Below are 16,175 nucleotides of genomic sequence, written 5' to 3' on the forward strand. Positions count from 1 at the left end.
AACTTGCGTTAATAACGCCCCTCCACACAGAACCGTGGCACGTGGGAGGCCCTCCACTACACTGCAACAACCTTAGAGTGACAATTTCCTGTCATTCGCAGTTAGGGCTTCATCCAGTCCATGTCCTGAGGAGAACCCGTAATAATGTCGTGGTTCGAAACGCGTTGACCCTGAGCCTTGGAAACAGAATAAGGGTGCCACTAGGGCTGTTCAAATCTATGCAGTGTTTTCCCTAGTCTTGTAACCCATCAATTTATTTTTCCTATCCTAGGCTTAGACAGATAGGCAGGCATTGTTTTTGAACTGTTGTCCGCCTATCTATTTGTAGTTAATATAAAGGACTGGTTTCTTATGGGAATTGATAATTAGGTATTTGATTCACTGTTTTTGGTGTTCCTTGTACCAACTGACAATATTTATTTTCGAGCACCTGTACAGCACTTGTACATTATTGCACACTTCACTTGTTTATATGTATATTTTCACTGTTTGCTGATTGTCCTTTTGATGATATATACAAATTAGATTGTGTAATGTTTTTCTAAAAATACATAAAATTTAGAATAAAATAGATGACCCTCCAGAACTAATTGGCTGGGTGGGATCAAAAAATCTGAAAATAAATCTGTCTGGCTATCCTGTTTGTTTAGCTCACGTTAATGGCGGCTGTGCCCTTTTCTTTATATGAGCCGTGTCTAAAGAAAGGGGTGTAGCAGCGATTACAGTGAAAGCGTGGTATGGGGTGCTTTTAGAAAAAAGACTTTTGTTGTCAAGTTGACAAACATGCTTTTTTTGGTGAAAGCATTCCATACCGCAGTGTCAAAAGGGGCGCAGACTTTGATGTAAAGGTGGCGGCCCCGCTTTGACGTGTAATTATTTACTTTTATAGTATTGAGCGCTTTAACTTAGAAAGATTTAAAGTTAAAGTGCAACATACGGAAGCTAAAATGTGGCAAGTAAATAAATAGGAAAAGTGGAGGTAAAGTAAATAATGTTGTGTCAGTGTGACAAGTAAATAAATAGATAAGGCAATGTTGTGCTGCCAAACAAACAAGCTGCGTGGGCCTTTCCGCGACAGGCCCATTGTGAAAGTGAAAATGTGCATAGCGCACTGCAAGAAAGCAGTTGCCTTTGCTAAAGCTGGCGTGGCACCAGTGCTCTTTAGATTAATTAAGCAAAGAGTTCTTCCAAAGGGATAATGCAAGCTATACAGTAAGGACTTGCGTAAAAAGGCCAGTCCTGATGGGAGGGTACAGCAAAAGACAGAGAGATACTAAGGAGGGACTAGTAAACCTATTAAAAAATCAAAAGCCAACATTTACAAAGTACAGTCACATCAGACAATTGAAAAGATGGGCAGAGAGTGAGTGGAGCTTCAAGTCCATACCTGAATACAGCATGCCTCACAGAGCAGCGCATGCAATGGCCACACTTGACCCAACAAAGAATTGTGATAATAGGTAGTCATTTTTTTGGTCTGGCCTTTAACGTTTTAGCTTTTATTCAGACATTTTTTTAATAAAAAAAAGTATTTTTCATCCATTGGTGTATTGGATTGTCATTCACATTCTGCTTCTGCCCACCACAGAATAAAACATGGGCAGCGAGTCAGCCCACCTAACCTATAGGCTCCCTTCACTTTAAGTGACTGCACACACTTGTGCATATTTTTCACATACACTTACATTTTTTTTCTTCAATTACAAAGTTCTTTTAATGCTGACTTTTTAACTTTATTTTGCATATTATTTTAAACATTGCCTCCTTATTTTGCTTGAGTTTCGGGTGGCTAGTTAGATTGTAATTTATTTCCTGTTTTCACTTTGAAGTTGCTCTTATACATTGTTTGGGTGACATGGTGACACTCTGTCTTTTTAGTTCATATTTAGCAGGTAGTTTCTTTTTGTCAGACTTATTGGCTTTGCAAATGCTTGTTTTCTTAACTGTACTGCTTCACTCAAGGTCTTAAATATATGAATAAATATGTTAAAACATTTCATATATTCATATATTGCTTTATACAGTGTATCAAATTATTTTAAAGTAGAAGCTATTACTGTGTTACTTTATACTTGTATGGAGGAGTTAATCCATATTACTGTTATTTCAACAAACTATATTTTTGTACAAAAAAGCTTATGTGAAAGCTATGGATGATGTTTTTTAAATGTACAATAGGAAGATTAAATATTTCAACAGTGCATCTTAGAAAGATTTAATTTCATTATTTTCTGTTAGCTATTGAATACATTTTCATAGCACCATCAAATATAAAACCCCTCTTGCACGCATACCATAGTAATGGTGCTCAAAATAAATCATTTTCAATTTTCTGTGATCTACTACCCTGACATCTCTATTTTTAGGTTTTGCAAGTTTCATTCTTTACCTTTGCTGGGTCTTTTTCTCTTTTACTCTGCATGCCAAGGTTATTAGGTCGAAGCCTACCAGACAGCACAGCTATCTAGTTTGCTGATAACCTCTTGGGGATATTCAGAAAGCTTCGCTGGGAATGCATTCTGCCCAGTGCTTACCACTGGCTTTGTAACTCACATTTCCTTGCTTTTTATTTGCTGACTATTTGTTTTAGGCTTTACAGCTTGAGTTCTTCCCTCTCCTTGTTCAGACCTTGTTGACTGTATCATTCTGAGATCTCACTTTCTGTAAACAGGCCTTTAAATCTTGTTCTTATCTTGTCATGTTTGCTGTGCATTTAAACAGAAAGGTCGAATATCAGGCTCTGTCTTCTGAGGGACCTTGGTGTTTACTTTTCTTTCTCGGACTATAGAAAAGCAAGAGGAATTCAAATTACTCTCCCCTTGGAGCTCACACGTGCTCCTCTTGTGCTCCAGTTTACAAGGCTGTAACATAACCTTTAAAACATTCCTGCAGGGCGGGAGGTTCACACACATTCTGTGGCGGTGCTAAACAAATATTGATGTTAAGGTTCTTCTATCAGAGCACTAGTGTGTTCTGCTTAATTTGACCCTCTAGTGAAACGAGGAAGAGGTGTGGTGCAGAGGCCAGTGTGCCTGACTCCGGACTACGGGGTTCACGGGTCGATCCCCTGTGCCAGCGACAGGTTAGCCCAGCACCATGTGACTCTGGACAATAGTTCGCTCAATCTTCCCAAGGGCCCCCAGCGCCAGGACACCACTTTGAAGGTAGCTGTGCGCTTTACAAATTCTGGTATTTCATTTCATTTCATTTCAATGTCTAATGCTATTTCTGTTTACAGTCAGCGAGTCCGAGTACCAAATCCTTTAATTAATAACAGACATTGTCAAGAAAAGGTGTAGCCTACACAACTACACTTAATGAGCAGTAGCTTCCGTATGTGCAACATGTGCAGTAGCACCGTGCCATAAAAACCTAGACAAAACAGATTACTGCTTTCATGAAAACTAAAAACAGGAGCCTAGAAACCAACTAATTTAGTTACAATACAGCCTTAAACATCCTGCCTGTGTCAAAAAAATGAAATGAGAGAACTTTTTCCACTGAAACAACCCACTACCACCAGGGCTGGCTTTAGCACTGCTGGTGTCTGGTGCGACACTCTACGCCACTTCACGCTGTCGTTCTACTCTACCCTGTGTCACTGTACTCTATGCAAGTTCACTTTACTTCACTCTATTATGCACTAGTGCACTGTTCGCCACTGCTCTATACACTAGTCTAGGCTACTCCATTCTACTCTCCACCACTCCACTTTATGCCACTCCACTTTACCCTGCACCACTCCACTCTTTGCTACTTCACTATACTCTGAAACAGTCTACTCTTTGACACAGCACACTATGCCCGGTATCCTATGCTACACTACTGCACTCTGCACCACTCTGTCTCAGTTGTCCTTTCCTAAGTCTGCTACTTTTTGAAATATTTGCACAGTTCATTTACAGACTTTAGATTTTGTTGTGTGCTAGAAAAAATAACATCCTACAACCTTTCCTCTCACATGGATACCAAGCAGGTTTGTCACATAAATCCTCTCTGATTTTGAAGTCGGAGAAAGAAAAGTAAATACCAAACTCCCTCAGAAGACAGCACCTGACGTTTGACGTCTGTCTTTGAATGAACGGCAAATGTGACAAGATCAGAACAAATTTTGAGGCCTGTTTACAGAAGGTGAGCACACGTGGAAGAATACTATATGCATTATGGTGAAGAAAAATGCACTCTTTGTCACTTCATAAGCTGACCAAGAGGTATGCCATGATATGCGAACTTTTATCTTAAATTCTCGAACACAAAAAGGACTTACAATGTAAAAGTGAAGAAAATGTATGTGATTTGATAATATTAGTGATCTGGAGATGAGACATGTATCTTAATGCACTGCACTTTTTCAGTGACTATGGGAGGTCAACGTGAAAGACTATAACCAGGACTATTCAATGAACTACCCCATTAATGTATAGTTCTTCAGTGTTTATTGTTCGTGAATTCTGGAATTGTGAATATGATCTGTGAAATACCATTTGTGATTGAATGTACGATACTTGTCATTTTAATAGCATACTTTTATGATTCTTTTTTTGAATCAAACAAAGTTATTTGAACTTGAACTTGTATGTGATTTGAAAAGAAGCAGAATATACATAACAGACTTTATATTACGATGTCTGTGCCCAAGGAAACCACTCCGATTGTCATGAGCCTACTGCGATGTGATTTTATCTTTTTGTTTAAATGCCTTTTAAAAAGAATTAAATATATAGATGATAAATTCCATGGAATTACGTATAATTATTACTGTGCAGAGTATAATATGCGGTTATTTCCACCGTGAAGTGGAAGCAGCAGCATGACAAACTCAAGGCTTCACCACTAGATTTTCATGGGCTCTCCCTACACTCAAAAAAGGTGATCAATAGCACCCTATATTCATCTACATAAATTAAGAGTAAGGATACAACCTGACTATCTGTGTAATATGTTCCTAAATTTCCATCAACGTGAACTGCTGATGCTGTAAGGCACACATGATTTGAAAATTAAAGCGTTTACATCTTTCTTATGGTGCAAATGGAGTAAAATAATGTTTTTGTTTTAAACAATGTTTATTGAATTAACAGTTGGAATACTAGACTATCCTGTTTGATTTTAATAAAAAGAAGGAACAATTAGTTATCTAGTTAGTAATGCAGGATTTTAGAGAAAGCAGTCTACAGTTTGTTAAAAACCACATTCCCTTTATAGAAGTCAGACATTCTTTTAAACCGTTTCCTGCAAGTTAAAGACGACAGTTGGCCACTATTGCAATTAGAATGTTCAACTTTTGCTGATTAAATATTTGTAGGTAATTCCGGTGGTAACAGCTAACCAAGGATGCTGATTGCAGTTAGAATGTTCAAATTTTGTTTTGCTTTCAAGAGAAGGAGCTATAATCATCTAAATGCATGGCCATGCTTAGTTACTGATTAGTTTGAGATCAGATGGAATCCTGGTATCCTATTAATTTAAATACATATATCAGGGAGGGAGCTGTGTAAGAACATATTTTGTCTGTGAAATATGGATTTTTAGGAAGGACATAAATACAATCACGACAACAAGTAAGAATAAAAAACGAGAAAGATTTCATAATTACAATAAAACTTTATAAAAAAAATAAAAAAAATAAAAAAAAATTCTTATGTACATTGGTCAATAAAAGCACTCGAACATTTAACATAACAAATGTTACATATATATATATATTATTGTATGTGTTGGTGCTAATTTTGCCCAAAACACAGCAGTATAAAAACCCCCATTTATTTTCACCTGGAACTATGAAATATGGGAAATAACTTATGGTTGCTGCTGAAATACCAAACCGATAATCCTAATGACAGCCCCACACAACTCTGTCGAGCTCAAGGCTACTACGATTATGCGATAAGGTTATCTAAATCATCCTGCAAACGTTCTAGAGATGCAGCCCATACTCTGTTGGTATTATTATCTATTTGAGATACAGGTATTATTTTTGATAATTTAAAAACTTTGAAAATGATGTGCAAATGCTGCAAATATATAATTGTGTTAAATACTGTATCACAGAATCTCCCTAATCCACTGACCTTCATCATTACCTTCATCATTGCCCATTGTTTTATTAACAATTTAGTCGATAAAGATAAAGCCTAACCATTTATATTCCAATCTGTGTCAATTGTTAGCAGCAATTTGAAACTGCCCCAACATAGACATTTAATTTAAAAGAATACATAACGGGTACCATGGGTTCTATATTGCCTTCTCGATGTTCTGGTGACATTCACAAACCACTCTGCTTTTTCCCTTGTGGTTTATAATGTCACCAGAACCCCTTGATGTCAATATGGACAATATTGCACAGCTACCAGTTATGTATTCATCAGTCTGTCTAACTTAATATTACTACAGACCTCATTTAAATTCACGTTATCAATGTAGAAGATAAAAATCCTGCAAGGGTTCAAACATGTACATATCCCTAGCTGGTCATCTGCAGATATTTGTAACAGATGCATACAACACCGAATTATTTCCTTATCTGTAGGTTATATGCTATCCTTTTCGGAAACCACATTAACATTGCTCCTAAAATGTAAAACTGACTGTAGTAATGAGTTGCAGGAAAAAGGTTTCCTGTTAGTGGCCCATTTCCCTTGGGCATGGCATAATTTTACTTAACTCAATGAGGTATCAGTGCTGTTAGAAGCTGCACAATCAGTACACGTGTCTGTAGATTCAGTGAGGACCATTAATGACGGACACTGGGTCTCTTGTGTCTCTAAGTGAGTGCCTAGTGAGTGGTCTAGCAGAGGTGCTTTGAGTATATCTGAGAAGTATCAGACCAGATCTGAGGGCCAGCTGGGTGCCCTGTAATGTTGGGTGATGGACACCAATGAGTAGCCAAAGGGTAACTCATCGCTGGTAATGGGTGGCTAAGATTTCAAGATTTCAAGATTTTATTTTTGGGTGATCTGACTTTTTTAAAAACAAAAACCATTACACCAAATAACAATTTTTAAATAGTACTACTACATATAAACACATAAAATCATTGGCAGAATCTTACAAAGTTAACCTATAAGGTACTTTTGTGCGTCAAATATTTAAAATTGAATTTTTAAACTAAGATTTAAAGAGATCATGTCTTTCTAACATCATTGTTATTAAAACAGCCTTTTACTCTTCTTGATTTTCTGGTTGTCCGTTAGTTTTTTAAAGATTTTTTTTTCGCTCTCTACAGAGATTCAACCGATTTCCTTTAAATACACACTGAGCCAGGTGATTACAGCTTCTCTACATGATCGTATATTCAAACTATTCAGTAGTGGTTTTAATAGTGACTATTCCTTTAATAGCTTAGGGCATACGCAAAAAATGTGTTGAATAGATTCGTTGTTTTTATCCGCATAATCTGTAATCTCGATTTTCCCTTTATCCTTCCATGCTGGGATTAAGTCTTTTGTTTCCCACGTGCCCAGATGCTGCCTCATAAATTGATGTTTTAGGGTAAGTGAGAAATAGGCTGATAAATATTCCTGAGGCTTCCTTTTCCCATATGAATTAATAACCGTCCAGGCATGCCGTCTTTGCAATAGGGTATTCTTATCCGTTGAGTGAGACATGGATTTTATTGTGATGATGATTAGTTTGTTGAATGCCTTTTTTCCTATGCTAAGATTCCAAATATCTAGGGAAGAGCGGTCCTTTATCACCTGGTTTAAGTAACTAACACAGGATCCTTGCATTTTCTTTTCTTTTTGTCTTCCTATTTCTTTCCAGCATAGGTGATCTATGGTTCCGCTTGCAGAAGCTCGCAACCTCTAGCACAGTTTTATGAATGCTTCTTTGCTGCGAAATTCCTGGATTAATAAGCCAAACTCTAGCCGAACCTTTGCTGGATATGGAAGACGTTTTTATATACTTTTGTTTGTATTTTGTTCAAGGCCAGGATTTCACATCCTTTCATTATTTCAGTGCCATAGGTTACTGTTGACATTAACTGTGCCTGCATAACTGTTAATAAGTTGCCATATGATGGACAGCTTAATTTCTTTTTTAATACATTGAAGCCATATATCAAGTTTTGAGATTGTGACTTCATTGAAAAGAGCTGTGATTTATGGCTTAATTTTCGTTCTACCAAGAATTCAAGATATTTGTAGGAGGCGACCGTTTCGACTTTCTTCCCCTCTATATGCCATATATTTCTTGTTTTTGTTTTTGGCATCTACTAGCCGTACAACCTTTGTTTTTGATAAATTAAATCTAGCCCTTGGGTGGCTAAGGATCTGTAAAGGTTGCCTTATGAGGACCATGTCTATAAGGGTTGAATGAAGGAAGGTGGGAGCTAGGTCTAAGCCTGTTCATGGCTTCTTGAACGTGGAGACCCAATATAGGGGGGATTGACAGACCAAGCACACAAAGAGAGGGCCTGTCATCATCAGAATGGGTCTGAATATTAACAGTAGCTAACTGGGACAGTGGGGGATTGCTCACTGAAGATTTCCAGTGGTTGCTTGTTGGCCTCTCAGCACTGTATCAGGGCTGCTGATGGGGCTCAGATTTAGCTTGGAATCTCTTAGTGTAGGTTGAGGGTTTGCTAGGACTGAAGAGGATCAAGCAGGACTGGCTGAGGTAATGTGATGGCCAGTTAAGGGTCTGTGAGATGATCTAAGATGGCACATTTAGGAACCCTTTAACACCTGTCTGAAGGCAATGAAGATTTCTAGAGGGGTGGATGATCTGTAGTGGAACTATAAGAGGTGATAGTGGGGTTCTGGGTAAAAAAGAAGGCGCAAGCAGCCGGGAAATATTCTAAATAGACCTGAAAGTGCTGTTGTGTTGCCACCCCCCTGCATAATCTGTTGGGATCATGAGGATCCTTGAGAATGGACTCACTCTTACCCTCGCTCCAGTTCATATTTGTGGAGAACAGTGGACCTCTTTGGAGGCTCCTGCTCTCCACACTTACCTGAGTACATTGTTGGAGTCAGAGGAGCATGCCCAGACACTTTGCATACTCATGGTCATGCTATACTTGTTAAGTCTGGGAGGTCAGTTTGTATGGTGGGTGGTACTCATCCTACACCTATTCCTTGCGTGTTAAGAATATTTTTATTGGCCCAAACTGAGCTGCACCTATTCAGTGATTATTTCTGTGTTCACTGCTGCCATTGCCATTTACACTGACACTTATACTAGGATTAGTAAAGCGTTACAATAGTAGAGCAACAGTTCCTTGCATGTTTTATGTTTTGACAGTACTATGGTTGGGTGTTAAACTCCACTGGAGCCTGTGCTACTATTGCACATCCTTCACTACACTGTTCTCTACTGCAGCTATGAAATTATGAGTGTTTTTCCACCTTGAATGGGGCTCGCAAGTCAGCACTTCCCAGTAATGCCAAATACATGTTTTACATACTTTGGAAATATCTAACTTTCCCAAATATATTCCCGGACTGAGGTTCTAATAATACATATGCCTCTTGGACTATGTTGGGGAAAGTTGCACTTTTCCCCAACTATTCTAAGACTAGAGTTAGGATAACGAATGCGCTTTTTCAGCGCCCCCAAAACCCTCTGCTGCCCTTTGGGCGCAACTGTGCCATTTTGCAGTTCAGCATCAGTACATGTTATTTTAGTGCAGAATTAGAACACAAAGGCACAAAAAGAATAAGTTGTAAGTATAGAGCTATCATAGGTCATATATTTATACTTTCGGCAGTAGAGGCTGCTTTTACCCTCTACCGTATATGCATCACAATTGCTTATTTGCAAACACGGGCAGCAATGGGATACCTAAATGGGCATCATGATGCAGTTCCACATTGCATTGTGGACCCATGTTTGCAATAAAGGATGAGCATCTTAGAGGCCGTTGCCTCCTTGGTGTCAATAATTGCAAAAACATAAACATATCACTTGCGCAAGAGGATGAATACAGCTCCTACCCCAAACACACTCCTCTTACTCCACCTATGTTCACTGCTAGGCGAGAGAACGACGGGTACTGTGGCCTGGAAACAGATGCACTGCCTCGTTATTCCCCATTGTCCTTTAGAAGCAGGACTCCATCAAAATAGGTTCTTCCATAAACCCTGCAGAGGAGCTCTGTGACTGTTCAACTGCTCTCAGGGGCATAGCTTGGCTAATAAGATTGGATGAGGAGCTTCAGATTTTAAGACAATCAGTCTGGCATATAATGTTTATTAAATACATTATAGGACAAGCAGGGTGCATGAGAAGGGCCTATGGGGCAGTGGAAATGCAGAGCAATGCGGATTCTTAGGAGTACTGAGAGAGAAAACACAATATGTAGTAAAATAACCACTAAAAAGAGGGAAGAGTGTGCGTTTTTGTCTGTGTGCATGTAAAAATTAATCCAGGGTTGGTAACCCCGTTCCGCCAGCAGAGTTTGCGGATTTTTGCCTTCTCTGTGCTCCAGTGTGAACACGGAGTTTAGGCAAAACTCCCCTCCGTGGCATAGCCAGCCCCTCCACCTCCCAAGTTAATAAAAAATTTAAAAAGAGGGCACTTACCTGCGTGGCTACCTCCACCTTTACCTAGCCGCTCTCCTTCCTGCTCCTCGCCGTCCTTCTTCTATAAAAAAAAACCCTACGTTTTATGTTTTGTGAGGTGTTTTGAGTCAGACCTCTCCATGAATTTGTCTGTTTGAGTGTCATTCACGTTTTTCTTCCATCTACTACTCTATACATCATAGGGTAATGGGTTAACCCACTTTAGCAGCAGGCTCTCTTCACTGTGAGTGACAGCAGTTTTGCTATTGCACATGTTTACATCCACCCACAAAGCAGTCCCATTTCAATGCTAGTGGTGGCATGCCATTCTCTGCTTTTATTTCTAGTTTCATTACTTGTGATTTTATTTATTTTGGTGTTATTTTGCACCTTGTTTTACAACCATATGCACTCCATCTTTAAATGGTGATATTTTTACTTTTCTCATTACTTTTTCTCTTTTAATGTTTATTCAATATATTTGGAAACAAAATAGCTCCACAGGCTTCCCAGAGCCAGATCAATTGGTTGTGCCAATGCTTGTTTAAATGTGCAGTGAGATAGTAATAGTTTTTATTTTTGTCACTGAGGTCTGAGAAACTGGAAAGTAGCACTAAAAGTCAGTTGGACAATTGGGCAACTAATTATAATGTTTGACAGTAGAAAAACATAAATGTTTTAAAATACCAAGTGTTTGAAGATAAGTTAGGAAAGTAGCAACCAAATAAACACCTATATGTTGCTTCCTTCCCAGCTCGGGAGAACATAAATGAAACACGCCTCACACAGAGCTCAGTAGCAGACATCTTTATTCTTCAGATCACACAACTCCCTAATGGTACCCATTAGGTCATGATCTAATAACCTCACCGTAACACCTCCCAGCAGCTTACATATTTCCTGCTGAAGTCCTCTGAGAATCGCGAGGGTCCTAATGCTCACAACACCAAGACTCTACAGTATATACACGTACACCCACTCACTGTCTTCAACTTAATTCAGCCCCTCCAAGCAGAGATTTATGTCTAGAAGAAGGAGTATTTGTTAATTTGGTTTAATGTTGTTACATTTATGGGTAATCTTTATCCTTCAGTCGATTCATTGACTGCCCCTTTTGATCATATCATATTTGATGTTCTGTATTGTTCAAGGTTTGTTTCAGAAAAGTAGTCTAGACTCTCCTAATAGCCCTTTTCCAAGTGAATAAAACGTATGTCAGTGGTGGTGTAAGACAAGTCTAACTTGCCCTACCAGTAGTTACATATTGGCAACATAAGTCTGCCGTTTTATTCAATGTTATTAACACATTGTGCTCTCCTGCTAATTGCCTTTTTGGACATAGCCTTTATGCTAATACAGCTCTTATTCTACTGCTGGTCATTTCGTCTCTGAGGTGAAAGGTTTTTCCCATCTTTAACACAAAGAACATTAACTCCCTCGTTATTACAGGTCTATCTAATACACGAGGTCTCTAGCCTTTTCCACCCTGTAAACGTTTTGAGCTACTTGTGCTCAATGAAAATCACCCCGAGCTACTGATATTATTACGGTTGTAGTGTTGTAATGGTGACCACATCAAACAAGATTATATTTGTGGCTACCAGTGATCACCTAAGTGCATCCGGTAGAGTTGCCAGCAGTAATGTGAAAAAGGGTTTTCAATTTGAAATGCCTTTACCTGGGCACTAAATTATAGTCATAGCTGTACCACCCCTGATGAAAAGGTAATATTAGTAATAAGTATTCCCAATGTCCAATAATTTTTCACTCAGCGTTAAATATAATTTGGAAATGTAGCAATTTTTCTCCAAACATCCGCTTAGCAATCCTGAAAATACGCACATTTTCATCTCAATACAGACTTTTCTATTTTGATATAAATATATTAACTCAGCCAAGCAAAAGCTTCTAATTTAGTAGGCTGTGCTACACACAGGTAGCTGAAGAGCTGGACTAATAGTCTGTGGAGTCGAGATAGCTCATAAAATTCTTAATATACATTAATTTTCTTTTACTTCCAAGACATTTATGGGCAGTACTTGCATTTAATTAATTGTTTACAACTTTGGCTTTGTCTTGAGTGTGGTGTGATAATTGAACACATTCAATTGTTAAAAAAAGGCAGTTTTGTATAATGGTTGTTTTCCGATTTACTAATGTTTACTTTGTTAATGCCGTACACAATGTCATTGAAACATGATATCGCATGTGAATGAAAAGAACTTTAGCCGTGAAAAATCAGTTTATGGCAGGATTAATTTCTCATTATTCTTTTTTTATAATAGCAAATATTCTTTTGATAGGGGTCACAAAATATACATTTTTGAACATTACATTGTATCTATTTTTAAAAACCTAAAAGCACAAGACATCCGTGCCTCCTATTAGTCTACCTGAAGAATACCTGCAAACCAATTAATTTTTTTATAAACTAAAGTGCTGAAATCCATGGTACTCCATCTTGAAGGGACAAAAATTAAGACAAATAAAGAAAGTGTTTCATATGTCTTGATATGGTAATTCCATAATACTGATACTGTGAGCATTTACTGTAGTTCAATTTTTCTTTGGGTTGCACCTTTTTAGAGTAAGGATTTCCTCTAAATGTCTTCCTATTCTTATATTCCTGGGGCCTCATTTACGAGTAATGACGCATTGCTGCGTGAAAGCAGCGATGCGTCACATCTCAGTGCGCACTCCTTGCGTCATGATTGTTGCGTCATATTTATAATATGACGCATCATGTCGCAAGGAGTTACAGATACGTCAGTATTTCTGACGTATCTGTAGGCGCAAAAGTGACGCATTGCTGGAGTTGACACACTCCAGCAATGTGTACTTTCACATGGGCAAGTCCCATGTTCTTAGTGCCTGCGTCAGTCTTACGCCTGCCATGAAGCAGGCGTAAGATTTTGACGCATTAGCCTCCAAGAAATGGCGCCGTGAAATCTTATAGATTTCACTGCGTCACTTCCATGACCCTTTCTTGCGCCAAAACGCCCCCCTTGCATACATTATACCTGGTATAATGTGGCGCAGGGGTTTACAAAGTGGCGCATGTACCTAGATGCGTCACTTTGTAAATATGGTGCAACACAGCGCATTTTTTACACCACTGGTGCGTCACAAAAAGTGACGCACCGGCGGCGTAAAAGTGACGCACAGCCTCATAAATGAGGCCCCTGGTGCTTAATTTGAAAAAGAGTAAGTACTGGAGCATAACCTTTATTCAGAAGCTCGCTGCTGTTGCTGCCAAATGCTGGGGTTACAGAATACAAGGGCAGTCTTGTCTTGATTCCAACTCATCCCTCTTTCATTCACTACCATACACTTCCTGCCCCTTTTTCTCACCCCTGCAGGTTCTCTTCCATCGTTGCTCCCTCTGTTGCTGTTTTCCCATCTTTCTTTTCCGCCTCTTTTCCCTCATTTCTACCTTTCTCTGCCTTGTTCCGGGTCAAAGTCTGATGTTGAAGCATAATTCCAGGTCCCTAAAAATGGGTGCCTGTTGGCCCCACCTGCAACCACTTTCTCAAATAAAGCACTGAATATTCTTCTGACTGTGGAATGTGTCCTAGATACTGGGAGGTCCCTGGAGAGATGTACTGCAAACCACTAATTTACATTTTGTATGTCGTGCTTGGAAGAAACAAATCACATTATTTTCCCCTACTCAGCGTTTTTTCCTGTGTTCATAAATGTTTTTGCTAAATGGTTGGGTATATTTTTTGCGATTTTAAAATTTTTGGAGGCTGCAGGTTTTATTCTGTATTTTTTGTTAATGGCATAGAAATGCAATAAACACAAATATATAAGGCATACATTTATTTATGCCTTATGCAGTCAACCTCTGAATTGAGCAAGGAGGACTCCAGAGGTAACCTTGGAACATGTGCAGAACAGGCCACGCCCTCTAAATGTTCTCCTTACTCTTCCATATGCACCAGAGATGATGATGTATTACTCTGGAGTTGATGGTGGGAGACTGTCTTCGTTAGCGAGATCTAGCAGCCTTGATTTAACAGTCTTTGCTCTTGTTGATAGCCCCATTAGAGTTCACTCTGTAGCTGTAAGGTGCCTCTCGATGGTTGCCGATGAATTGTTGATAAATGTTGTTCTTAATGCTACTTCTGATATGTTGTAATTTTCTGAGCATGAAAAAAATCAAGGAGGCACTCTTTATAGGTTCTCCTTTTTCTGTATCATTGAGGCCAAAAGGTTTGTATCCAGGGGTGTAGCTAGAGCTTGTGGCGCCCGGGGCTATCCCTCAGATTGCCGACCCTTGGAGGGGGTGGGGGGTGCTGGGGAAAAAGGACGGTGAGCACTTGAAAGATGTCCGAGAGATATGTAGTATTGCTGCTAATAGTTACCTCGATCATGCAAGTTACATGCACATACATGACACGGTCAAAGGCTACACAGTTGAATACACCGGAGACTGGCAGTAATACACAAAACAACATCCTCCACAAACATCCTGTGTCAATGTGCTTTCTTCGAGACTATAAGACACAGAGAAACAGCTTAAACAAATGCTAGGAATCCACATGCCTGTAAAAACAATAACAAAACAGAGATTCAGGTAAAAACTCTGGCAAGAGGACATGTAGTGGGGCCAGAAAATATCGAGAAGAACTTGTGAAACATTATCTGACGTAATACAAAGACTTTCTGGAGGAACGTAGGCCACAGCTTTGTTAAGGTGCTAATAGTTTTAAAGAACTTATAAAGCACACACTCACCCGAAGGAGCTAACAGCTAAGAGAGGAGCTGAGATGGACTGGCTATAGCTATATCTCACAGTGCCCACAGGTATGGAAGGAAAAAAAGTTCCCAGTACATTTAGGTGCCGATTATGATGCCATCTTCCATGGTGCAGGCTACCATGGACACCTTGGTCCTAATCTTCTAAATGAAACACAGCCCACTCCCAGCCTGGACTCTTCTTGCGCTCATGACAATATTAAAAATCACAGCAACAAGAAATGTCCCAAGTGCCTAGCATGTGTGTGGTAACTACAAAATATGGGCACTGGTCGAGCATGAGGCTGGCTTGAAAACCACACATATGTAACACACCTGATAACAAAAGATTGGAAAAGGAAAGTCAAGGACGCAATGCATGGAGTCTGCCTGACGCACTGCAGGCCTGGCAGCTCTTTGTAAATAAATAAACTAAAAGCATCAAAATTTCATGGTGCAATCAAAGTAACACAATGTAGGTAGGTTTCCGTTTCTCACTCTCACTTCTCAATTAGTCTGACTTGAGAATAATACCTGCCTGCAATGCAAGTATAACAAGCATTTGCAATGCAATAGGTCTCGCATTTATGCGAGCTTGAGCTATTGACATTACAAATGAACGTTCCCTTTTATTTATGTTTTGAAAACTAAAACAAAAATAAAAGGCATTGTCATTTGCAATGTCAATAGCTCAAGCTCGCATAAATGCGAGACCTATTGCATTGCAAATGCTTGTTTTTGTTTGTTTACTTGTGGCTGTATCATGTCATTGGAGGAAACCCTCCTCCGTGTCCATCTTGTGGGCGGGCCACAGGCAGGTTACATCGGGTCATGTGGCTGCCACCAGCAGGAATAATGCGGTTCACTGCGCCCGCCCGATGACCCGACAGAGGCAGTTTGTATTTTGTGATTATTACTACATAAACA

The 16,175-nt window shown here is 39.2% G+C and overlaps 1 protein-coding gene across 1 annotated transcript in view; it reads left to right on the forward strand.

Moving 5' to 3' along the window:
- GPR63 (G protein-coupled receptor 63) overlaps positions 1 to 16,175 on the forward strand; it is a 246,393-nt gene that overhangs the window by 117,840 nt on the left and 112,378 nt on the right. The window lies entirely within an intron of this gene.

The sequence above is a fragment of the Lissotriton helveticus genome, chromosome 6 (assembly GCF_964261635.1).
Source record: "Lissotriton helveticus chromosome 6, aLisHel1.1, whole genome shotgun sequence".
NCBI classification, from domain to species: Eukaryota; Metazoa; Chordata; class Amphibia; order Caudata; family Salamandridae; genus Lissotriton; species Lissotriton helveticus.